This window comes from Triticum dicoccoides, chromosome 2B (assembly GCF_002162155.2).
Source record: "Triticum dicoccoides isolate Atlit2015 ecotype Zavitan chromosome 2B, WEW_v2.0, whole genome shotgun sequence".
Taxonomy (NCBI): domain Eukaryota; kingdom Viridiplantae; phylum Streptophyta; class Magnoliopsida; order Poales; family Poaceae; genus Triticum; species Triticum dicoccoides.
The window spans coordinates 51829302-51855024 of record NC_041383.1 but is presented as its reverse complement, the minus strand read 5'-3'; positions in this window follow the sequence as shown (position 1 = coordinate 51855024).

The window sequence follows — 25723 nt, the reverse complement described above, 5'->3', positions numbered from 1 at the left end:
ATACTCGTGTACGATGTATATTCAAATGTACCCCCTCCATTCCAAAATAATCATAGCTTTAGGACTTTCAAGAGTAAAGATTTGTGAAGTTTGACAAATCCTGAAAGTTCAATTCAAGAGAAATGAAAACGTTAATGCTTCTGCTCCCTAATATTGAACGAAGCGCCAAATAAGCCTCTGGTCAGCAAAACCGCGCGAGACTAATGTTTGGTGGTAGGAAATTACTGTCCTGGCTCTGGCCCGTGTAGCCTATCGGTCCGATGTCCAAAAGGTCTAAACCGGGGTAGGTTTGTAACTTCACCAAGACGCCAGTCTCAACCGCCTCCGAGAAGCATTCATACGTCGTGGGTGCCTAAACACCCATGCGCTCGGCCGAAATCTATCCCGCCCACATTTGGGACAACTGAGATTACTGTCCTACCCTCAACCCGTAATATGTCCGAAATTTCAGATGGGGAAAAGTTTGTAACTTTCCCCAAATTTCAAACAAGCGCGTCCCAAACCGAAACATTGTTCCCCCTTAGTTCCCCCTCCCTCAGTTTCCCCATTCATACTCCGCGAGCACCAAAACGCCCTCTCCACCAACCGCGAAACCCAAGCCTCCTCCGTCCTCCACCCCATAGCGCCCAATCCATCGCCGCGCTCCTCCATCACGCTGCAGCCGGTACCCGGACATCGTCGTCCAATGCAACCGCAACCGGAAAGCCCTCAAGGACTTAGCAGCTGAAGCCGAGGCAAAGCTGCCTCCAGGACGTCGATGCCGACGTGCGCCGTACCAGAACCACTCCGACCATGCTATCCTGTGCCTCACCGCTGTCGCTCCACTGTCGCAATCGTCCACCGCACTGGAGTTGTTCCCGCTACACCGTCGTTCGCCGCCTCGGATCTGGTTCCCCGCCGCCGACAGACGGCCACCGCACCACACTCAACAACTTGGCCATGGGTTCGTCCAAGGCTCCACCGTCCTCCACAACTTCTCGTTTCCAGCGAACCACAAGAAGATCGTTGGAAAAACAGAAGGAGGACACAACACTGCAAGTAGAAAAAGGTACTCCTCTTCCCTTATTCGTGCAAATCTTACGTCTCTGCTCACACCGTATTCATCCCACGAAAGAAACTAGTTGAGTGCTTCTTACTGCATCTTCTTCATGATACTAAATGCACAAGGTTTCCTCCCTTTACTATTTCACCTTTGCTAGAGGTCAGTAGCCCACATGGATTTCAATTCAAGGTCAGTCGAAACGCGATTAAAAGAAGCAGCACTCGCTTAGGCGCACGGAGCACCTAGTCTGACTGTTCTCCGGGGAAGCAGCGCATTGGTGTCTATCATAGGGGTGTGGGGTGTAGGAGCTGCTTGCGCACAATCTGGAGGTCGACAGGGCTTGAATGGATGCCGGGGGAGCAGTGCCAAGCACGGCGGTGCAGTGAGGTCGAGGGGAGGGCGCATGCAGGGGACTGGGCCGTTGGTCGCTGGCGTTTCAAGGAAGATCGTCAACATTGACTGGCTGGAGGTAGATGTAGGCGATCTGCCTGTACTTTGTACATCGCATGGTGCAGAAAAAATGGACTGACCTATTTGTTTTCAAACGACTGTTATTTTCATAGAATCTTGTAGTAATTTAGTGTGCCATGCATGTTGTAGAGCTATCATATGTCTCCCGTCATTTATTTCTCACCGACCTGCTATCTACTACCTTTATACTGTACTAATTGTGCACACACTTCACCCATACTCACACTATTGTTTTTTTATGCATGGGTATTTCAGACTCTCACTTAGTGTTGATGAATGCAGAAAAGAAAAGACAGAAGTCGCTCTAGTGTAATTCGAAGATAAGCACTAAGCGTTTCAGCGCTCTAAAGGGTGCAGTGTCAGCAGTTGGAGACAGTAAATGTAGCTCTGCAGTTGATGATCTCAATTGCCACACACAACCATCCCAGGTGCTTGCTTTAACTTCACACTGTCAAATGTGATTGCATGTTGCCTACGGTGTCTATCTTGTATTGCTTCCAATTTGGTAAATTTTATCTGCTTACTTTACACATTATACCTTTGATAATGACATGCCTTCCTGTTTTTGATACATACTACATATGTCTATTAACCATGTTCGTACATCAAACTAATGCTCTTTTGTATCCCTCATCAATCACTTATGATGAGACAGTCACCCCAGTGGGTTACTGTGAGACGCCCTACTCGTTTAAAGAGTGCAGTGTCATCCTCCCCGCATGATTCTCAAGAAACGGCAAGGCCAAAAGAAGATAGTCAACGTATCTCTCTAGTTGATGGCCGCAATTCCCCCACACCACCATCGCAGGTGCTTGCTCTTACTTGGCAGTGTGATATGTGGTTGCATGTTGCATATGGTGTCTACCTTGTAATGCTTCTAATTAGGGTAAATTGCATCTACTTAGTTAACACATTATACCTATTAATATGACATGCCTTCCTGTTTTTGGTACATACTACGTCTTTCTATTAACCATGTTCTTACATCAAACTACTTTTCTTGTGTATCCCTCATCAATCACTTCTGACGATACACCTTCAAGGTGACAGTGTAATATTTGTTGCATCTTGCATATCATTTCAAACATGTATTGCCTCTAATTTGTTGAAGTGTCACTTATAATGGGACACATCTAACTTGGTAGAGTGATTTTGGTTGGATCTTTCATATGGTGTCTAGATTTCATTGCTTCCAATTTGTTGAAATGCCTTCTGCTTAGCGTTTTTCATACATATTCCATCCTCCTACAATGTGGTTGCCATACATAAAAGTTGTGTTCATCAGTATCATGCATCAATGAATTTGGAAGTGCGAATTTCATTCCTTTTTCTTGTGTGCTTACTTGACAAGGCAAAATCTCAAAGGACAAAGGCGCGGAATGATGGTGGTCCTCTGGAGCAACCAAAACATATGATCTCTGCTGATTCTCCTGCTACTCATAATGCAGCGCATGTTCTAAATCTCATCTCCCCTACTCCATAACACAAGGTGCTTGCTCTAACATGGCAGTGTGATATCTGGTTGCATGTTGCATATGGTGTCGACCTTGTATTGCTCCTAATTTGTTAAATTGCATCTCCTTAGATTACACATTATACATGTGAATATGACACACCTCCTATTTTTGGTACATACTACATCTGCCTATCACACCATGTTCTTACATCAAACTACTACTCTTTTGTATCATGCATCTATCGCTTATGATGAGACAGTCACGCCCGTGAGTCAGTATGAGACGCACTACTCTTATAAAGAATGCAGTTTCATCCTCTCCACATGATTCTCAAGAAACAACGAGCCTAAATGAAGATATTGAATGTAGCTCTGTACTTGAAGACCGCACTTCCCCTGCACCACCATAACAGGTGCTTGCTCTAACTTCACAGTGTGATATGTGGTTGCATGTTGCATACGGTGTCTAGCTTGTAATGCTTCTAATTAGGGTAAATGGCATCTGCTTAGTTTACACATTATACCTATGAATATGACATGCCTTCCTATTTTCGGTACACACTACATCTATGTCTTAACCTTGTTCTTACATGAAACTACCTCTCGTATGTATCCTGCATCAATCACTTACGATGAGTCACCTTTATTCGTTGCATATTGCATATTATTTCTAGCCTGTTGCCATGTATTGCTTCTAATTTGGTCAAATACATTTGTTAGGGCACCCTTTTAATTTGGCAGAGTGATATTGGTTTCATCTTTCATATGGTTTCTAGCTTGCATTGATTCGAACAAGTTCAAATGCTTAGTTTACACTTTATACATCATACATGTCAATATGTCACGCCGTCCTGTTTTTCATACATATTCCATCCTCCTATCATGCGGCTGCCTTACATGAAAGTACTGTTCGTCAGTATCATGCATCAATGAGTTCTGAAGAGCAAATTTTATTCCTTTTTATTGTGGTTTTGACTTGACAAGGCAAAATCAAGAAAGAGGAAGGAAAAGAGTAAGGACGGCGATGATGGTGGTCCTCGGCAGGAACGTAAATGGAGCATCTGTGCCGATTCTCCTTGTACTGCTAGTGCATTACAAGGTCCAAGTCTCCGCTCCCCTACTCCACCATCCAAGGTGCTTGCTATAACTTGGCAGTGTGATATCTGGCTGCATGTTGCATATGGTGTCTAGCTTGTATTGATCCTAATTAGTGTAAACCGCATCTGCTTAGCTTACACATGATACGTGTGAATATGACACGCTTTCCGGTTTTTGGTACATACTATATTTGTCTATCACACCATGTTCTTACATGAAACTACTCTTCTTGTGTATCCCACGTCAGTCACTTATGATGGGACATCTTTAAGTTGGCAGTGTGATATTTTGCGTCTTGGATATGATTTCTAGCATGTATTGCTTCTAGTTTGATGAATGCCACCTATGACGAGATAGTTTTAACTTGGCAGAGTGATATTGATTACACCTTCCATATGGTGTCTAGCTTGCAGTGCTTCTAATTTGTTGAAGTGCCTTCTGCTGAGTTACCACATCATAGGTGTGAATATGTCAAGCCGTCCAGTTCTTCGTACATATTCCATCCTCATATCATGACTTTGCCTTTCATCAGAGTAGTGTTCGTCAGTATCATGCATGAATGAGTTCTGAAGAGAGAATTATATTCCTTTCTCTTGTCGGTTTGACCTCACAATGCAAAATCAATAAAGCTGAAGGAAATTGGCAAGGCATTGGATGATTATGGTTCTTCCGTGCAACTGAAACGGAGGTTCTCTACAGATTCTACTCCGCCATCCTTCCAACAAGATTCGCAAGACAACGCAAGGCTAGATAGTCAATGCAGTTGTGTAGATGATGAGCACATCTCCCCTACTCCACCATTACAGGTGCTTTCTCTAACTTGGCACTATTACATGTGGTTGCATGTTGCGTATGATGTCTAGCTTGTATTGCTTCTAACTTTGTTGAATTGCATCTGCTTACTTTACACATAATGCCTGTGAATATGACATGTGTTCCTGTTTCTAGAACATACTATATCTGATCACACCATGTTCTTACATCAGACTACTGTTCTTGCATATCCCGCATCAGTAAATTATGATAAGGCACCTTTAAGTCACCACTTTGATATTGGTTGTGTCTTGCATATGATTTCTAGCATGTACTGCTTCTAATTCGTTGAAACGCCATACAGTTTGAACTTGGCAGAGTGATATTCGTTGCATCTTTCATATGGTGTCTAGCTTGCAGTGCTTCTAATTTGTTGAAATGCCTTCTACTTAGTTACCACATCATAGGTGTGAATGTGTCACGCCATCCTGTTTTTCATACATATTCCATCCTTGCATCATGTGTTTGCCTTTGATTCGAGTAGTGTTCGTCAGTATCATGCATGAATGAGTTCTGAAGAGCGAATTTTATTCCTTTTTCTTATCGGTTTGACTTCACAATGCAAAATCATTACAGCTGAAGGAAATCAGTCCAGCAGTGGATGATGGTGGTCCTTCCGAGCAACTGAAACGGAGTTTCTCTACAGATTCTACTCCACCATCCTCCCAACAAGATTCGCCAGACAACGCAAGGCTAGACAGTCAACGTAGCTGTGTAGATGATGAGCATATCTCCCCTACTCCACCATCATAGGTTCTTGCTCTAACTTGGAACTATTATATGTGGTTGCATGTTGCGTATGATGTCTAGCTTGTATTGCTTCTAACTTTGTTGAATTGCATCTGCTTACTTTACACATAATGCCTGTGAATATGAAATGTGTTCCTGTTTCTAGAACATACTATATCTGATCACACCATGTTCTTACACCAGACTACTGTTCTTGCATATCCCGCATCAGTCACTTATGATAAGGCACCTTTAAGTCGCCACTGTGATATTGGTTGTGTCTTGCATATGATTTCTAGCATGTACTGCTTCTAATTTGTTGAAATGCCATACAGTTTGAACTTGGCAGAGTGATATTCGTTGCATCTTTCATATGGTGTCTAGCTTGCAGTGCTTCTAATTTGTTGAAATGACTTCTGCTTAGTTACCACATCATAGGTGTGAATATGTCATGCCATCCTGTTTTTCATACATATTCCATCCTCACATCATGTGTTTGCCTTTCATTCGAGTAGTGCTCGTCGATATCATGCATGAATGAGTTCTGAAGAGAAAATTTTATTCCTTTTTCTTATTGGTTTGACTTCACAATGCAAAATCATTACAGCTGAAGGAAATTAGTCCGGCAGTGGATGATGGCGGTCCTTCAGAGCAACTCAAACAGGGGGTCTACTCTACCATCCTCCCAACAAGATTTGCAAGACAACACACGGTTGGACAGTCAACGTAGCTATGTAGATGATGAGCACATCTCCCCTACTCCACCATCATAGGTGCTTGCTCTAACTTGGCACTATTATATGTGGTTGCATGTTGCGTATGATGTCTAGCTTGTATTGCTTCTAACTTTGTTGAATTGCATCTGCTTACTTTACACATAATGCCTATGAATATGACACGTGTTCCTGTTTCTGGAACATACGTGTACATGATGAGCACATCTTCCCTACTCCACCATCACATGTGCTTGTTCTAACTTGGAACTGCTATATGTCATTGCGTTTTCCGTATGATGTCTAGTTTGTATTGCTTCTGATTATGTTGAATTGCATCTGCGTAGCTTACACCTTATACCTGCAACGATCACTTATCCATAAGACACATTTAACTTGGGTCTATGATGTAGGTTGCATCTTGCAATGTCTTCTAGCTTGTACTGCTTCTAATTTCTTGACATGGCACTTACGACGAGACACTTTTTACCTGATAGAGTGATATTGGTTGCATGTTCATATGGTTCCTAGCTTTCATTTCTTCTAATTTTGTTGAAATGCCTTCCGCTTACTGTTTTTTCATACATATTCTATCCTCCTATCGTACGTGTGAATATGCAACGCTGTCTTTTTTCTATATATTCCATCCTCCTATCCTGTGCTTGTCTTACATCAAAGTAGTGTTCGTCTGTATCATGCATCAACCAGTTATGCAGAGCTAATTTTATTCATCTTCTTGTGGTTTTGACTTCATAAGGTAATATCAGAAAATAGGAAGGAAAAGAGTAAGTTAGGGGATGTTGGTGGTCCTCCGCCCTGATGCAAACAGAGACTCACTAGATTTGCCACTGCTACTGCTAATGAAGTTGAAGTACCAAGTCTACATGATGAGTTCATCTCCCGTACTCCACCATCGCAGGTGCTTGCTCTAAGTTGATAGTGTGATAATTGGTTTCATGTTGCATATGTTGTCCAGCCTGTATTTCTTCTATTTTGATTAAATTGCACCTGCTGAGTTTATACGTTATACATGTGCATATGACATGGCTTTCTGTGTCTAGAATACACTGCGTCTCTCTATCATACCATGTTCTTACATCAAAGTACTATTGTTGTGTATCCCGCATCGGTCACTCATGATTGGACGCTTTTAACATGACAGTTTGATAGTGGTTGCATCTTGCATTGATTTCTATGTTGTACTACTTCTAATTTGCGAATTGCCACTTATGACAAGACACTTTAAACTTAGTAGAGTAATATTGGTTGCATCTTTCATATGGTGTCAAGCTTGCATTACCTCTATTTTCTTGAAAATCCTTCTGCTTAGTTTGCACATCGTAGCTGTGAATATGTCACGCCATCCTGTTTTTCTTACATATTCCATCCTCATACGGTTGTCTTACATCAAAGTATTGCTTTTCTGTATCATGCATCAATGAGTTCTAAAGAGTGATTTTGTTATTTTGTGTTGTGGGTACGGCTTGACATGGCAAAGTCAAAAAAGAGCAAGGAAAATAATATAGTAGGGAGTGGTGTTACTCGTCGGGTGAAATGGAAAAGGATCCGCCGTCGAGATTCTGCTGGTACTTATAGTGCAGTAGAAGGTCCAAGTCCACCGGCTAAATCTACAAACACAGTATCACCTACTCCACCAGCTGCAGCATCCACTTCAACTATACCGGCATCTCAATGAGTTACTCGTTCGTTTGCTCCGGAACTGGCCAGTTCCCAAGCTGCCTTCACACCTAACACTACTTCTGAAGCACTGCTGACACAATAGGACTTGGCAAGATCAGATGAACCTCATGAGCATCAACACCAAGACGGTACCTGACCGAGTCAAGTTGCAGTTGCATGCTCCTTTATATGTACTCTCACAGTTTGATGTACACTAACACTTTCCATATTCGTTGTTGAACTAGCACCACAACGCAAGGGGAAACAGACATCAGGGATAATGCTTGACAGACTAACAAAATCTAAAGGAGGACGAATGGGGATCCATTTTGAGGCAGGTTTAAAAAGGCCACGTGATGCTACAGAGTCAGCCAAGTTAGTATCAGAGGCAGCCATTGCCGTTAGGTGTCATGCACGTATCCTCCCAACGTGGATCCAGTACAGGAATGAGAAAGACAATACCTAGTTTAACACCTTCCTTGACCATTTATCCGTAAGTAATGTTATTCATCGCAATTAGTAATATTGTCTTGCTCTATCCCATACTTTCTAGCTTCCTCCTAATAAGACTCACATTCTTTTTCCAACAGATGAGGTTCAAGTTGGATCCGAAAGATGATGCAACTAAACAAGCATGCACTCATGTTTTTCAGTCTGCTCCGCGACAGTATCGGTACCACCTTAGAAAATTCACTTTGAAGGCAAGGCTAACAATGAAATCTCCCAAACATCTCAAGTGGAATATATTACAGATGAAGACTGGATAGGCCTCGTTAAACACTGGTCTGATCCAAAGTATCAGGTAGGCTATATGTATTTGATTAGCCACATATTGAACTTGTATTTATGCATGTGCCTTACAAGTGTATCTTCTTCTAGGCTAACTGTTTGAAGAACAAGACCAACCGTTCTAAAGTGAAATTCCAACAGACAATAGGATCTCGTAGCTATATTGCACACTGCAAGGCTCTTGTAAATAGCTGCTACTTCCTTCTTCTTTTTTGTGCCATATTACTGTATCTATATTGACTTGTTCCAAATATAGAGGAAAGCCTGCGCGGACCAAAAAGAACCTGAAACGAATGCAGTGCAAATCTTCAAGGATTGCCACACCAACAAGATGAAGGGCATGAGCACACTAGTTCAAGCCGCTGTTGTAAGTCCTTACTCCTCCTGCCTTTGAACTGATTGGTACTGTGATGTGTTCATTAACTACTTGGTTTTCAGCCAATGTCAGTTACTCTGTTCACTTTTATACACAGTTGTATTAACATATCATTTTACCTTACATGCTTTAAAAGATATGAAGGATATTCTTTTGGTCTTGATCTGTAATCTAGTTGTTATGTTCACGTGCACACACAATGATAAAATAGCTTGTTTATTTTATATCTGTTTGCCCATGATATGAATGATGTCATACTATGTTCATCCTACTTTAAACCATGTCTCTTTATCCTTAGATGTCAACGAATGTGAGGAAATAGACAATACAGTAGGCATGCTACATGGACATGTGTTCCGAAAGTGATTTTATTATGTAGTTGGCACTACAATACATGCTAATGTATTACAATAGTTCACCAAAATAAGTTAGGTATAAACGTGTAACCTACTTTGTTTGTTTTTGTCTCATTAGTAACTTATCTGGTACACTAATCTACAAGTTCAAACTTTCAGGAAGCTATCAAACAAATGATTGAACAACCACAACCACCTGAAGGTGACGAGGCTACCACAGGCACAATGTCACCTCTTGTTGTAGTGCATTAGTATCTCTCCACTAATAGTGCAAAAAGCACCTTCCTGCGTAATTCTGGGTTGGTTGTCAAGGTAACCTCATCCAAATCGCCTACTGAACAAAATCTTCCGGCTAGACAGAGTGATATATCTGTGCTCGAGACACAAGTCCAATTCCTAATGGACGTAATTTCAGAAACAAGAATAGTGGTTGACAAATCTCGTCAAGATATGAATGGTTTTGAAACTAGACTATTAGACATTCGCTTCGTTGTTCAGGAGCAATGGCGGAAAAAAGGTGAAGATCGTGCTGCTCCATCAGATTCTACAGCCTGAAACATTAGCACTCAGGTCAAATGATATGTGCTTCTATACATCTGATGGTGCTTTTATCTGCAAGGACTGTAAACTTTATGCCAACATGCCTTTTGTTGTATGGTTGGAATTTATTCTGTTGTGATACAACATTTATGATGCTGCCAAAGGCTGCAGTAATTACAACGCTATTTTTGTATTGTGTAGATTTATCTTAGTAATGTATTCGGCCGAAAGCTTCGTAGGAGCCCAACATGCCAACATTCATCGAGCTCATTCCAATTGGGCTAAAAACGATTATGGGCTGAAATTTGCATGTAGCCCACGAAAAATATCTGGGCCTAAATCAGCATAAGCTTTCATATTTTTCTGGTAGGCATGTGCCCATAGTGGGCCTTTAACAGGCCTAAACATAATTTGGGCCCTCAGTAACAATAGGCCTTTACAGGTGTAAATATCTCGAGCCCACAAAAAACATGGGCCTTTAATAGGCCGAAAGTGAGATTGGGCCCTGATTGTGCCAAATAACGCACTCGTCTTAGCAGGCCGAAATGGTGGCCCATTTATGATGCGGATCTTTCACAGGCTAAAATTTGGACGGGCCATAAATGCACCGACCTAATACACGGGCCTTTAGCAGGCCGGAAGTTCGGTCGGGCTTGATTAGCGTCATTTTTATATGGGCCGTTAATGAGCCCGATGACGTTGGGACACATATGGCCCATGGATTTCGTCCGACGTTAACTGGCCAAACATCACAACAGGCGTAAAGTGGCCCAAATCTATAGTGTGCCTCTAACAGGCCGAATGTCAGACATGGTCGAATATGACTCAACTCATTCACGGTCGTTTATGGGCCGAAAGTTTCAATGGCCTGTAAATGGTCCCAAATGAACACTACTAGGAAAATGCTTATACGTAGAACTTTACCAGTAGAGCCTGTTTGGGACCCCATGCTACTGGTAAATACTAGTAGCGCTCGGTACAAAACGCGCTGCTGATATTACTTAACAATAGCGTGGGTTTTTTTGGGCAGCGCTACTAGTAAGTGTGCCACACCACACCCCCGAGTTAAGACATAGTAGCAGCATGGGTGATCAACCCAGTGCTACTGCTAAAGACATAGATGTAGCGTCTGGTTTGCAAAACGCGCTACTATCACCCATGCTACAAAAAGAATCCACCGAGCACATGCGCACACACTTCACTTCCTCCTTCCCCCACCCAACGATTCCCCAATCCTCCTCTCCTCTGCCCCAACCCCGCCGTCGGCGACCTCGTCTCCCTCTACCCTCGGCGCCACCGCTCCACCCTCTCCCGTGCCCCTCACCTTATCTCCCATCCGTAGATCGAGCGAGAAAGTGAGGCAGCCCCCAGATCCATGGTGGCATGGAGGTTTGAAACCGTAGCTAGCATGGCCACCAAGCCGCAGGCGGAAGTAGGTGCAGCACCGGATCCCTATCCTCCTCCTCCTTCTTGCATGGCCTTCTCATCTTCCCTTTTTACCTTGCTGCAGCGATTACATTTCCTTCCTCTCCCTCTTCCTCACGCACGCAGGCCAAGGCCATGGCGACCAGTACCAGCCATGGCGCCGGAAACCCTTGACGCCTGGCCATGGAACCGACAACAGGCATGCCATGGTGGCGGACAGATGACTCCCTCCTCCCCTCCCCCCGTCACCACAAGAGGAGAGGAGAGGACAGGAGGGGGACATCGATACGTCTCCAATGTATCTATAATTTTTTTATTGTTCCATGCTATTATATTATCTGTTTTGGATGTTTAATGGGCTTTATTATACACTTCTATATTATTTTTGGGACTAACCTACTAACCGGAGGCCCAGTGCAAATTGCTATTTTTTTTGCCTATTTTAGTGTTCACAGAAAAGGAATATCAAACGGAGTCCAAACGGAATGAAACCTTCGGGAGAATCTTTCGCAATCCAGGAGACTTAGAATGGACGTCAAGGAAGCAACGAGGCGTCCACGAGGCAGGGAGCGCGCCTAGTGGGTAGGCCTGCCTAGGGGGGTAGGCGCGCCCCCACCCTCATGGGCCCCTTGTGGCTCCCCTGACCGACTTATTTCGCTTATATATACTCATATACCCTGAAAACATCTGAGAGCACCACGAAATCCTATTTCCACCGCCGCAACCTTCTGTACATGTGAGATCCCATCTTGGGGCCTTTTCCGGTGCTCCGCCAGAGGGGGAATCGATCATGGAGGGCTTCTACATCAACACCATAGCCTCTCCGATGAAGTGTGAGTAGTTTACCTCAGACCTTCGGGTCCATAGTTATTAGCTAGATGTCTTTTTCTCTCTCTTTGGATCTCAATACAAAGTTCTCCTCGATCTTCTTGGAGATCTATTCGATGTAATACTTTTGCGGTGTGTTTGTTGAGATCTGATGAATTGTGGGTTTATGATCAAGATTATCTATGAACAATATTTGAATCTCCTCTGAATTCTTTTATGTATGATTTGTTATCTTTGCAAGTCTCTTCGAATTATCAGTTTGGTTTGGCCTACTAGATTGATCTTTCTTGCAATGAGAGAAGTTCTTAGCTTTGTTCAATCTTGCGGTATCCTTTCCCAGTAACAGCAGGGGCAACAAGGCACGTATTGTATTATTCCCATCGAGGATAAAAAGATGGGGTTTATATCATATTGCTTGAGTTTATCCCTCTACATCATGTCATCTTGCCTAATGCGTTACTCTGTTATTCTGAACTTAATACTCTAGATGCATGCTGGATAGTGGTCAATGTGTGGAGTAATAGTAGTAGATGCAGAATCGTTTCGATCTACTTGTCGCGGACGTGATGCCTATATGCATGATCATGCCTAAATATTCTCATAACTATGCACTTTTCTATCAATTGCTCGACAGTAATTTGTTCATCCACCATAATACTTATGCTATCTTGAGAGAAGCCACTAGTGAAACCTATGGCTCCCGGGTCTATTTTCCATCATATAAGTTTTCGATCTATTTTATCTTGCAATCTTTACTTTCCAATCTATATCATAAAAATACCAAAAATATTTATCCTATTATCTCTATCAGATCTCACTTTTGCATGTGGCCGTGAAGGGATTGCCAAACCATTTATCGCGTTGGTTGCAAGGTTCTTATTTGTTTGTGCATGTACTAGGGATTTGAGTGTAGCCTCCTACTGGATTGATACCTTGGTTCTCAAAAATTGAGGGAAATACTTGCGCTACTTTGCTGCATCACCCTTTCCTCTTCAAGGGAAAACCAACGCATGCTCAAGAGGTAGCAAGAATGATTTCTGGCGCCGTTGTTGGGGAGTCTACGCACAAGTCAAGACATACCAAGTACCCATCACAAACTCTTATCCCTCGCATTACATTATTTGCCATTTGCCTCTCGTTTTCCTCTCCCCCACTTCACCTTTGCCGTTTTATTCGCCCTCCTTCCGTTTGATCTTGTGTCTCCATGTGCCATCTATGTGCTTGCATCTTTGCTTGCTAAAAATCTAGGGATAATTAGATTTATGCCCCTAGTTGTGTCCCACTCGTATGTTTTACCCCTAATTCCCAAAAGTCACCAGTTCTGTCCAAGTGACTTTGCTCCTCTTATGCTTTTTCCCTTTGACCGTTTGACCGTCAGTTTTGAAAACTTCATAACTAATTCATACTAAATCAGAAAAATGCTAATAAGATACCAAAATGTTCAGAAAAACATCAGCTATATGTCAGTGTCATTTGCATTCATGAAAAAAGTGTTGGAAAGTGCACATCCAAGTTTTAGCTCTTTTGGTACCACCATGAATAGTAAACTCTAAAAAAATTCAAAAAAAATATGGTGGCAAAGAACGAGAAATGTTCTAAGTGCTTGCCAAGTTTCATCAGGGAACGACATTGGTGGAAGTCGTGGCAAAAAAATAATCTATTTTGGAGTACTGACTGTTTTTTTTTCATGACACCCACAAATGTTATTCACTGATGAAACTTGGCAGGCACTTAAAACTTTTGCCATTCTTTGCCACCAATTTTGTTTTGAATTTTTTGAACTTTTTTAGATTTTACTATTCATGGTAGTAGCATAAGAGCTAAAACTCGGACGGGCACATTCCAACAATTTTTTCATGAATGCAATTGACACTAACATATAGTTGATGTTTTTCTGAACATTTTGGTATCTTTTTGCATTTTTCTAGTTTAGTATAAATTAGTTATGAAGTTTTCAAACTGACGGTCAAACGGTCAAAGAGAAAAAGCATAAGAGGAGCAAAGTGACTTGGACAGAACTAGTGACTTTTCGGAATTATTGGTAAAACAGACGAGTGGGACACAACTAGGGGCATAAATCTAATTATCCCAAAAATATTGATATGGATCCACATAAAGTGTTCTATTTGGATCATCTTCGATCTATTTGTGCTCGTGCTGAAACCCCAACTAGTTTAGTTAAGGGAAAATCTTTAGATGAGCATGCTCATTTTGTGCGCCACCGTTTGTCTAAAAAAGGGAGACTCTTATGTGATCAAATAAACATGTTGTTGTGCTATGCTTGGAATCTTTGTGAAATTTATAATTTTACTTGTTGCTCTAAGAACCCTAAAAACGCCTTCCCTACCTATGTGAGTTTAATGATAATGAAATCCTATCTTCTTATGCCAAAGGTGTTTATAGCTACTATGATATCGAACAAATTGAAGAATTTGTTGCTTTTAAGGGTGCTTATAAAGTTGCTTCTTTGATTGAAAAATATGATATTACTCTCTACGAATCTGAAAATTTTGACATACTTAAATATTGCTATGAAAACTATGCTCATAATGTCTATGTCAAAGAATTTATTGAAAGAATGATGGTTGCTTTGGGAGAAAATAATGATATGCATGAAATCTGTAGATAATTATGATTCCAATGATTTGATTGAAATATCCCTTGATGAACATGATGCTTTCTATTCTTGTGGCCAAGATGCCAATATTTATGGAGATGAATTTGCTATAGTTCCTTATGTTAAAAATCAGATCGTTGCTATTGCACCCATACTTGATAGTTCCTTCAATGAAAAGCATGATTGCAATGATGTTATTATAAATTCCCTTAATTTAAATTGTGTTAATGATATGCAAGACCTCAATCTTGTGGATGCTAGTTTTGCTATGTCTACTATTTGTTGCAATGATCATGATTGGGGTGATTCTTTTTATGATCTTGAAAAGTTATTTAAGCCCCATGATGAATATAAGATTGATAATAGTGTTTGAAATATTATTGAAAGTGGGTTTGGAAGAGTGTTTATCAATATTTCATAAGTTAGACTTAGATGTGTTTATCACGTGTTTCATGATGCCCTCTTTGCACTTCAATTCTTGTCTTTCATGTGAGAATCATTGAAATTATTAATGCCTAGCTAGAGGCGTTAAACGATAGCGTTTGTTGGGAGGGAACCCAATTTTATTTTTGTTCTTTTCTTTTTGTTACTGTTTATTAATAAATAATTAATCTATCCACTGGTTAGATGTGGTTTTATGTTTTAATTAGTATTTTTGCCAAGTAAAACCTATAGCACCTTCTTGGGTGATAGTTAATTTGATCTTGCTGAAACACAGAAACTTTTGCACGCACGAGAATAATTTTCATAAATCACACAAACGTGATTTTCAGTTGATTCTTTTTGAAGAAGATTAATAAACAAATTTTATAGGAATTCCTATTTTGGTAGAAGTTTTGGGGTTCCAGAAGTATTCGAGAGTTACAGATTTCTACAGACTGTTCTGTTTTTGACAGATTTTGTTTTTCGTGTGTTGTTTGCTTATTTTGATGAATCTATGGCTAGTATTGGGGGGTATGAACCATATAGAAGTTGGAATACAGTAGTTTTAACACCAATATAAATAAAGAATGAGTTCATCACAGTACCTTAAAGTGGTGGTTTGTTTTCTTGCACTAACGGAGCTCGTGAGATTTTCTGTTGAGTTTTGTGTTGTGAAGCTTTCAAGTTTTGGGTAAAGATTTGATGGATTATGGAATAAGGAGTGGCAAGAGCCTAATATTGGGGATTAACAAGGCACCCTAAGTTAAAATTCAAGGACAGCCAAAATCCTAATCTTGGGGATGACCCGGAAGGCATCCCTTCTTTCGTCTTCATCCATCGGTAACTTTACTTGATGCTATTTTTTTATTCACCACATGATATGTGTTTTGCTTGGAGCGTTTTGTATTATTTGAGTCTTTGCTTTTTAGTTTACCACAATCATCCTTGCTGTACACACCTTTTGGAGAGACACACATGAATTGGAATTTATTAGAATACTCTATGTGCTTCACTTATATCTTTTGAGCTAGATAATTTTGCTCTGGTGCTTCACTTATATATTTTAGAGCATGGTGGTGGTTTTATTTTATAGAAATTATTGATCTCTCATGCTTCACTTATATTATTTTGAGAGTCCTTTAGAACAGCATGGTAATTTACTTTGGCTATAAAATTAGTCCTAATATGATAGGCATCCAAGATTGGTATAATAAAAAGTTTCATAAAAAGTGCATTGAATACTATGAGAAGTTTGATACTTGATCATTGTTTTGAGATATGAAGATGGTAATATTAGAGTCGTGCTAGTTGAGTAATTGTGAATTTGAGAAATACTTGTGTTGAAGTTTGCAAGTCCTGTAGCATGCACGTATGGTAAACGTTGTGTAACAAATTTGAAACATGAGGTGTTCTTTGATTGTCATCCTTATGAGTGGCGGTCAGGAACGAGCGATGGTCATTTCCTACCAATCTATCCCCCTAGGAGCATGCGCGTAATGCTTGGTTTTTGACGACTTGTAGATTTTTGCAATAAGTATGTGAGTTCTTTATCACTAATGTTGAGTCCATGGATTATACGCACTCTCACCTTTCCATCATTGCTAGCCTCTTCGGTACCGTGCATTGCTCTTTCTCACCTTGAGAGTTGGTGCAAACTTCGCCGGTGCATCCAAACCCCGTGATACGATACGCTCTATCACACATAATCCTCCTTATATCTTCCTCAAAATAGCCACCATACCTACCTATTATGGCATTTCCATAGCCATTTCGAGATACATTGCCATGCAACTTTCCACCATTTCATTTATTATGACATGCTTCGTCATTGTCATATTGCCTTGCATGATCATGTAGTTGACATCGTATATGTGGCAAAGCCACCATGCATAATTTATCATACATGTCACTCTTGATTCATTGCCCATCCCGGTACACCGCCGGAGGCATTCATATAGAGTCATATTTTGTTCTAGTATCGAGTTGTAACCATTGAGTTGTAAATATATAGAAGTGTGATGATCATCATTAATAGAGCATTGTCCCAAATAAAAAAGAAGAGAAAAAAAGAAGAAGAAAGGCCAAAGAAAGGCCCAAAAAAGAGAAAAGAAATAAAAAGGGACAATGCTACTATCCTTTTTTTCCACACTTGTGCTTCAAAGTAGCACCATGTTCTTTATGATAGAGAGTCTCTTGTTTTGTCGCTTTCATATACTAGTGGGAATTTTTCATTATAGAACTTGGCTTGTATATTCCAACAATGGGCTTCCTCAAATGCCCTAGGTCTTCTTGAGAAAGCAAGTTGGATGCACACCCACTTAGTTTCTTTTGTTGAGCTTTCATACATTTATAGCTCTAGTGCATCCGTTGCATGGCAATCCCTACTCCTTGCATTGACATCAACTGATGGGCATCTCCCTAGCCCGTTGATTAGCCGTGTTAATGTGAGACTTTGTCCTTTTTGTCTTCTCCACATAACCCCCATCATTATATTCTATTCCACCCATAGTGCTATATCCATGGCTCAGGCTCATGTATTGCGTGAAGGTTGAAAAAGTTTGAGATTACTAAAGTATGAAACAATTGCTTGGCTTGTCATCGGGGTTGTGCATGATGAGAGCATTGTTGTGTGAAGAAAATGGAGCATGACCAAACTATATGATTTTGTAGGGATGAACTTTCTTTGGCCATGCTATTTCGAGAAGACATGATTGCTTAGTTAGTATGCTTGAAGTATTTTTTTTATGTCAACATTAAACTTTTATCTTGAATCTTTAGGATCAGAACATTCATGCCACAATAAAGAAAATTACATTGATAAATATTCTAGGTAGCATTCCACATCAAAAATTCTATTTTTATCATTTACCTACTCAAGGACGAGCAGGAATTAAGCTTGGGGATGCTTGATACGTCTCCAACGTATCTATAATTTTCTATTGTCCCATGCTATTATATTATGTGTTTTGGATGTTTAATAGGCTTTATTATACACGTATATATTATTTTTGGGACTAACCTACTAACCGGAGGCCCAATGCAAATTGTTGTTTTTTGCCTATTTCAGTGTTTTGTAGAAAAGCAATATCAAACAGAGTCCAAACGGAATGAAACCTTTGGGAGAATTGTTTTCGGAACAAACTCAACCCAGGAGACTTGGAGTGGACGTCACGGAAGCAACGAGGCGGCCACGAGGCAGGGAGGTGCGCCCAGGGGGGTAGGCGCGCCCCCACCCTCATGGGTCCCTCATGGCTCCCCTGACCAACTTCTTTCCTCAATATATACTCATATACCCTAAAAATATCCGAGAGCACCACGAAACCCTATTTCCACCGCCGCAACCTTCTGTACCCATGAGATCCCATCTTGGGGCCTTTTCCGGTGCTCCACCGGAGGGGGAATCAATCATGGAGGGCTTCTACATCAACACCATAGCCTCTCCGATGAAGTGTGAGTAGTTTACCTTAGACCTTCGAGTCCATAGTTATTAGCTAGATGGCTTCTTCTCTCCTTTGGATCTCAATACAAAGTTCTCCTCGATCTTCTTGGAGATCTATTCGATGTAACACTTTTTGCGGTGTGTTTGTCGAGATCCGATGATTGTGGGTTTATGATCAAGATTATCTATGAACAATATTTGAATCTCCTTTGAATTCTTTTATGCATGATTTGTTATCTTTGCAAGTCACTTCGAATTATCAGTTTGGTTTGGCCTACTAGATTGATCTTTCTTGCAATGGGAGAAGTTCTTAGTTTTGGGTTCAATCTTGCGGTGTCCTTTCCCAGTGACAGCAGGGGCAGCAAGGCACGTATTGTATTGTTGCCATCGAGGATAAAAATATGGGGTTTATATCATATTACTTGAGTTTATCCCTCTACATCATTTCATCTTTCCTAATTTGTTACTCTGTTCTTCTGAACTTAATACTCTAGATGCATGCTGGATAGCGGTCGATGTGTGCAGTAATAGTAGTAGCTGCAGAATCGTTTTGATCTACTTGTCGCGGATGTGATGCCTATATACATGATCATGCCTAGATATTCTCATAACTATGCACTTTTCTATCAATTGCTCGACAGTAATTTGTTCACCCACCGTAATACTTATGCTATCTTGAGAGAAGCCACTAGTGAAACTATGGCCCTCGGGTCTATTTTCCATCATATAAGTTTCTGACCTATTTTATCTTGCAGTCTTTATTTTCCAATCTATATCATAAAAATACCAAAAATATTTATCTTATTATCTCTATCAGATCTCACTTTTGCAAGTGGCTGTGAAGGGATTGAAAACCCCTTTATCGCGTTGGTTGCAAGGTTCTTATTTGCTTGTGCAGGTACTAGGGATTTGAGTGTAGCCTCCTACTAGATTGATGCCTTGGTTCTCAAAAACTGAGGGAAATACTTACGCTGCTTTGCAACATCATCCTTTCCTCTTCATGGGAAAACCAACACATGCTCAAGAGGTAGCAGACATCTAGCAAGCAGGCCATGGCGGTGGCCAGATCCGCCCTCCGGACCAGCCTCGTGAGGAGACAGACGCCATGGAGTTGGTCGTCGAGGTCCGACCTTGGTGAGCTCAATCAATCTCTTGGTTCTACCCTTCTTCCCTTCCCTTCCCTCCCCTGGTGCTCTTCCTCATGCAGGCAGGCACCAAGGTGCACGTACGCCATGGAGTTGCTTCTCCATCCAACTCCTACACACACGCCGCAGCCGCGGTAACCATCAAGGTGCAGCCTTGTTCATCCCACCTCCCCTCCACTTATCTTCTTCTAGATTTGTTCATCTCCGCATCTGTTCCGTGCAGGCAGTTTGCTAGCATCACCAAGGTCTCCAACTCTATTCCTAATTATTTCATTAGATTAGATACATAATAAATTTGAGAGGGAGCAGAAAGAATCATGTATTTCATTCATTATGCAACTATTACGTGCGGGTGCTCACGACCAAGATTGCTGCTGTTTGTACTGCATACTGCTTTATGCATTGGCTAATTTTTTAGTTTGGCTTCTCACACCATGGTTTTCTTACCTAAATCGTTGTGTATGTTTGCACTGTAGGGCTGTGAACCTGTAATGCATCGGTGGACGAATCTGGTTTACGAAAAAGAGACATATGTGAGCGCTTTCTTTTCATCTTTCAGGCTGCCTCCTACAAATACAACTACATGCTTAGGTCAGGTATATATGTTTGTTTCTTTGTCCACCGGTTAGACTAAAACTTATTTTAGTAGGGTAATATAATATTTTGTGGTAACTGTCCATGCGTTGAGAAAACAATGGATGGAGTGAGTTGAGTTGCAATTTCTACAAAGTAAATAATAGAAATTCTAATCAAGCATTGGTTCAACTAAAACATTCACAATTCCTTTTAGGATTCTTTGGATCCAAATCCTAACCAGTCCATTTGGTTAACACAAATGGATTACTGAAATGAATATGCAAAAAAATCAGAGATGATGACCTTGGGATTGACAATGCATTGTCATCAAATAGATACCGCGGCCACCATCATAGAGGGCGGAAAGGAGGATAAGCGACACGAATGGGATGCCATGTTTAAATAGAGAACATGGAATTGCATGGGGAGAGGGTTACTGTCGGTGTCAAAACCGGCGGATCTCGGGTAGGGGGTCCCGAACTATGCGTCTAGGCGGATGGTAACAGGAGACAAGGGACACGATGTTTTTACCCAGGTTCGGGCCCTCTCGCTGGAGGTAAAACCCTACTCCTGCTTGATTAATATTGATGATATGGGTATTACAAGAGTGGATCTACCACGAGATCAGAGAGGCTAAACCCTAGAAGCTAGCCTATGGTATGATTGTTGTTCGTCCTACGGACTAAAACTCTCCGGTTTATATAGACACCGGAGAGGGCTAGGGTTACACAGAGTCGGTTACAATGGGAGGAGATCTTCATATCGTATCACCAAGCTTGCCTTCCACGCCAAGGAAAGTCCCATCCGGACACGGGACGGAGTCTTCAATCTTGTATCTTCATAGTCCGGGAGTCCGGCCAAAGGTCATAGTCCGGCCATCCGGACACCCCCTAATCCAGGACTCCCTCAGTAGCCCCTGAACCAGGCTTCAATTACGACGAGTCGGCGCGCAAGTTGTCTTCGGCATTGCAAGGCGGTTTCCTCCTCCGAATACTTCATAGAAGATGTTGAACACCAGGATAGTGTCTGGCTTTGCAAAATAAGTTCCACATTCCACCGTAGAGAGAATAATATTTGCACCAATCAGATCTGCTGACGTACTACGCAACGTGACATCACGCCACAGCCAGGCTTTTATTCATTATACCGCTCCACCTCAGCGCGTTTAGCGAGGCGGTTTCCTTGGAACGTCTTGTCAAAGCGGAGATCGTGTCCCCTTATTCCGGGATTCTCATCAATACGGGCGTGGGTAACCCAACCGCGCCATTAACCGCGGCGCTTGGGAGATAAGCGAGTTTTATTAGGCTGGTGGGGGCTCGTAGTTTCGGCCGCCCATATAAGGGGATAAGAATCCACCCTTCCCATTCACGCCTTCTTCCTCCTTTGCTTATTCGTCCCTGCGCGCTCGAGCTCCAACGCCCAAGCCCGCACTTCCCGCCTCAACCTTCTCCAATCATGTCCAGAGCGGGAGGTTGATGGATGGCTTTCTCCGTCACGGAGGGGCAAATCAAAAAGCTGAGGAAGGCCGGATACCTGTCTGACGACATCGCGCACCGGCTTCCAGATGAGGGGCAACTCATCCCCACCCCTAGGCCCCATGAGAGGGTTGTATTTCTCCCCCATTTCCTCCGCGGACTGGGTTTTCCTCTTCACCCGTTCGTCCGGGGGCTCATGTTCTACTACGGCCTGGACTTCCACGATCTGGCCCCGAACTTCATCCTCAACATCTCGGCGTTTATCGTCGTGTGCGAGGCCTTCCTCCGCATCCAGCCTCACTTTGGCCTATGGCTGAAGATCTTCAGCGTCAAGCCGAAGGTCGTGGGCGGGCGCCAAGCGGAGTGCGGAGGTGCCATGGTGGGCAAGATAGCCAATGTTACATGGCTCGAGGGCGCCTTTGTAGAGACCATCAAAGGGTGGCAATCGGGGTGGTTCTATATCACCGAGCCGCATGACCCTGAATGCGCAGCAGCCCCCGAATTCCGATCTGGTATCCCCACACGGCTCACATCTTGGAAATAGACGGGCCTGGCATGGGGTAGTTCGGCGGAAGTGACAGGACTTCAAACCTGCATCAAAGACCTGATCGGCAGGAAGGTTAAACTCGTCAACACAGTCTAGGTCATGCTCTTCCGCCGAATTCTCCCGTGTCAACGACGGGCTTTCAGCTTGTGGGAGTTCGACCCAGCCCAGCATCAGACTCTGTCCCGGCTCTTCGACACAAAGCATGGGAACGCCTGGAAGGTGCTATTCAAGAGCTCCGAGGTCTCTCCTCCCGTCACCGAGGATCGCGGTTTCTGCACCGAGCGCCAAGCCAGCATGGTGAGCTTAATTTTCCCTTTATGGGGTATATGTTTTTCATAGATTTGATTCTATGCGGGACCTAAACCCCCATCTCTTTAACAGGACTGGCAGAAAAAGGCCGGACAAATCAACTGTCCGGCTCCCTTGCCCGAAGACCCAGCAGACGCTCGCTTGATGAAGCTGCTGGTTCCGGCACCTCATGTGGTGCCGGAGAAGAAGGCCAAGAAGAAGGCCACGGGGACTCGAAAGAGTTCCCGGCGCCTGGTGGTGTCGGATTCATCGCCCGACAACCCTGAAGCACCCTCTGCCTCTGAGGACGAGGAGGAGAAAGAAGAACAAACCTCTCCCCCTCCAACGGGGGAAGGGAGGAAAAGGAAAGCCGCCCCAACTGGGAAGGCCGGAGGGTCCAAGAAGGGGAGAACCCTCCTTCCGGACTACACCTCCGACGCTGAAGACGGCGGGGAGGAATGGCCATCCAGGCTCACGCCCCTGGCAAAATCGTAAGCATCCGGTCATCCGAATAACTTATGATGCCCCTCCATTATTTGGCATTTGCTGACGCCGTATTTGATCATGCAGTCCGCCCAAGGCTCAGCTCGACGATTCAACGAGCGGCTCCTTGGATTCGTCGGATGTGAATAGCGCTTCACTTCCGATGGCCTCCTCCCCTCTCCCTACGAACGACACCGAGGTGGAGTCCTGAAAGGGACTAAACAGGAGGAGGTGGTCCTGGAGGCGCCGCAAGGCGACCTCCCGGACTCCAGGCCCAAAGGGGGTAAAGCCCCGGAGGGATCCAAGTCCGGCCCCGGGCCGGACACTGCTCCGGAACCATCAATGGTTCCAGAGTCCAACAGGCGGCGCCTTCATAAGAAGGGCAAGCCTATGACGTCGGCGACCTCCGTCCATCCGGAGGCGCCGGACAATTTGCTGGAGGTGCTTAACGGTGCCTCCATCGACGAGGAACACCGCGCTGTTATGAGTGCGGTGATTCAGAAGGTTCAGTCCGCCAAGAGCGGGCTGACAGAAGCATGTACAAGCATGTTAACAGGCTTTGAGGTATGTGTTCAAAAATATATGAAAATGTTACTGCATAGACAGTAGCCCCTGATGCTCAGTTCGGCGTTCGGAAAGAAAAGCCGAGCTGAGGATCTAAAAAGATATACGTAGGAGTCTAATAAAAATATGTCAATATGGCAATGCAGGCTGCGCTGCTGACCTCTGCCGCACTGACTGCGGAGGTTAATGCATTGAAGGAAAGCCTCGAGCGGTCCGTGAGCGAGCTCGGCCGTGCCAAGAAGCAGCTCGAGGATAAAGAGGGTACGTAGTAGCGCATATAAATGTATATAGAAATACTTGGTTGCAAATAATGACAGGACCAACGTAAATGTTGCAGGGGCCACGATCGAGGTGCCGACCCTGAAGGAGGCGGTGTCCAAGGCCGAGAACAGTGCGGCCTTGGAGCGCACCGAGCGAGAGAAGCAGGAGGCGCGGGTGGCGGAGGTGCGGCAAGAGCTCCAGGCTCTCATGGAAAAACACAAGAGTTTGGAGCGTGACTCGAAGACTCGAGAGTCCGAGCTCGCCTTGGCTCTTGAGAGTGCCAAAAACGCTAAGGCCGAAGCCCAGAAGGCCCTCCAGGAGATCGAGGCGATAAAGAAAATAGCGGCGGATAAGGAATTCTTTATGCAAAGCAAGCATGTAAAAGTAAATTATCTATTACTTACCCGAATCCGGAGCTCTCCGGGAGCGTTCGCTGATCTGCCCCGTAGTGTGTCTGATGCTGCCGCGTTCTACCGAGCCGAGGAGGGGAGCTCGACGGAAAAGGTGTTCTGGTCTCAGTATGCTGAGGCCGAGCATCCGGTGCCCCTGAGCGACCAGCTGAAGCAGCTGGTCGAGCTCCACAAGGTGGCCGAACAGGCCATGAAAGGCCTCATAGTTCGACTATGGCCTAGGAATGCCATGCCTGGGAGCTACTTCAATCTGGTGCACTTGTCCGTGGATTGAGGTCATCAAGTGCTCCGTCTGCATTGAAGGTGCCCGTCGGGCCCTTGCCCGTGCTAAAGTGCATTGGGGCAAGCTGGACGCGGAGAAGCTTTTGACGGACGCGCCACCGCCAGGAAAGGAGTATCGCACGCCCGAGATGTATTATAAGGGTGTCCTGAAGGGTGCCCGCCATATAGCGGATGAGTGCTCCAAAGATGTAATTTTTGAGTAGACTCGCATTTGTTATCCTGTACGCTGAAAACTCTGTTCATGTGCGTTAAGCAACGCTTGTTAATTTAAAATATTACCTTCTGTGCGGCCGTTTATCAAATCTGAGAGATGCAAGTCGTCGGCTTCGACCCCCATGCCACGAGTGCTGGGGTGTTCGGGATAAACCTGAGCACTCTTGTTCCCATTCTTGGGTCCATCTAGGGAGGCGCTCAGCACAACGAACCAGGCCGTCGTACTTATAATGCTTTATCACTCTCACTTAGCCATAGAATTCTATAATTTTAAATTTCGGCGAAGCCCCTAGTATTCGGAAGACCGAGTTCGGGGCGCTATCCACGCCTAGGCCGGATAAGTCCGGTTCCTCGCTCTAAGCGGCATAAGTCTTTAAGGACTCGAAAAACCTCGCGAACAGCGACCGGTCTCTCGCACTATCATGATGGTCAGTTTTAGCTTTCTGTACTGAGGTGTTAACCCAGCTCAACTGGGGCACAATCGCAGTAGTTCTCCCAGCGCTACCTTAGCCAACATTGCGGAACGTAAGGTACCAAAACATGGGAGCCGGGCAAACCCAACTATTAACCAAAGACATAATTCGGAGCTGATGCATATAGTGCTATAAGTTCGGGGTGCCGCACTCATGAGAATGTTCGGTCTTCTCACACCATGTTATGGGGTGTTTAAGCCCCTGGTGTATC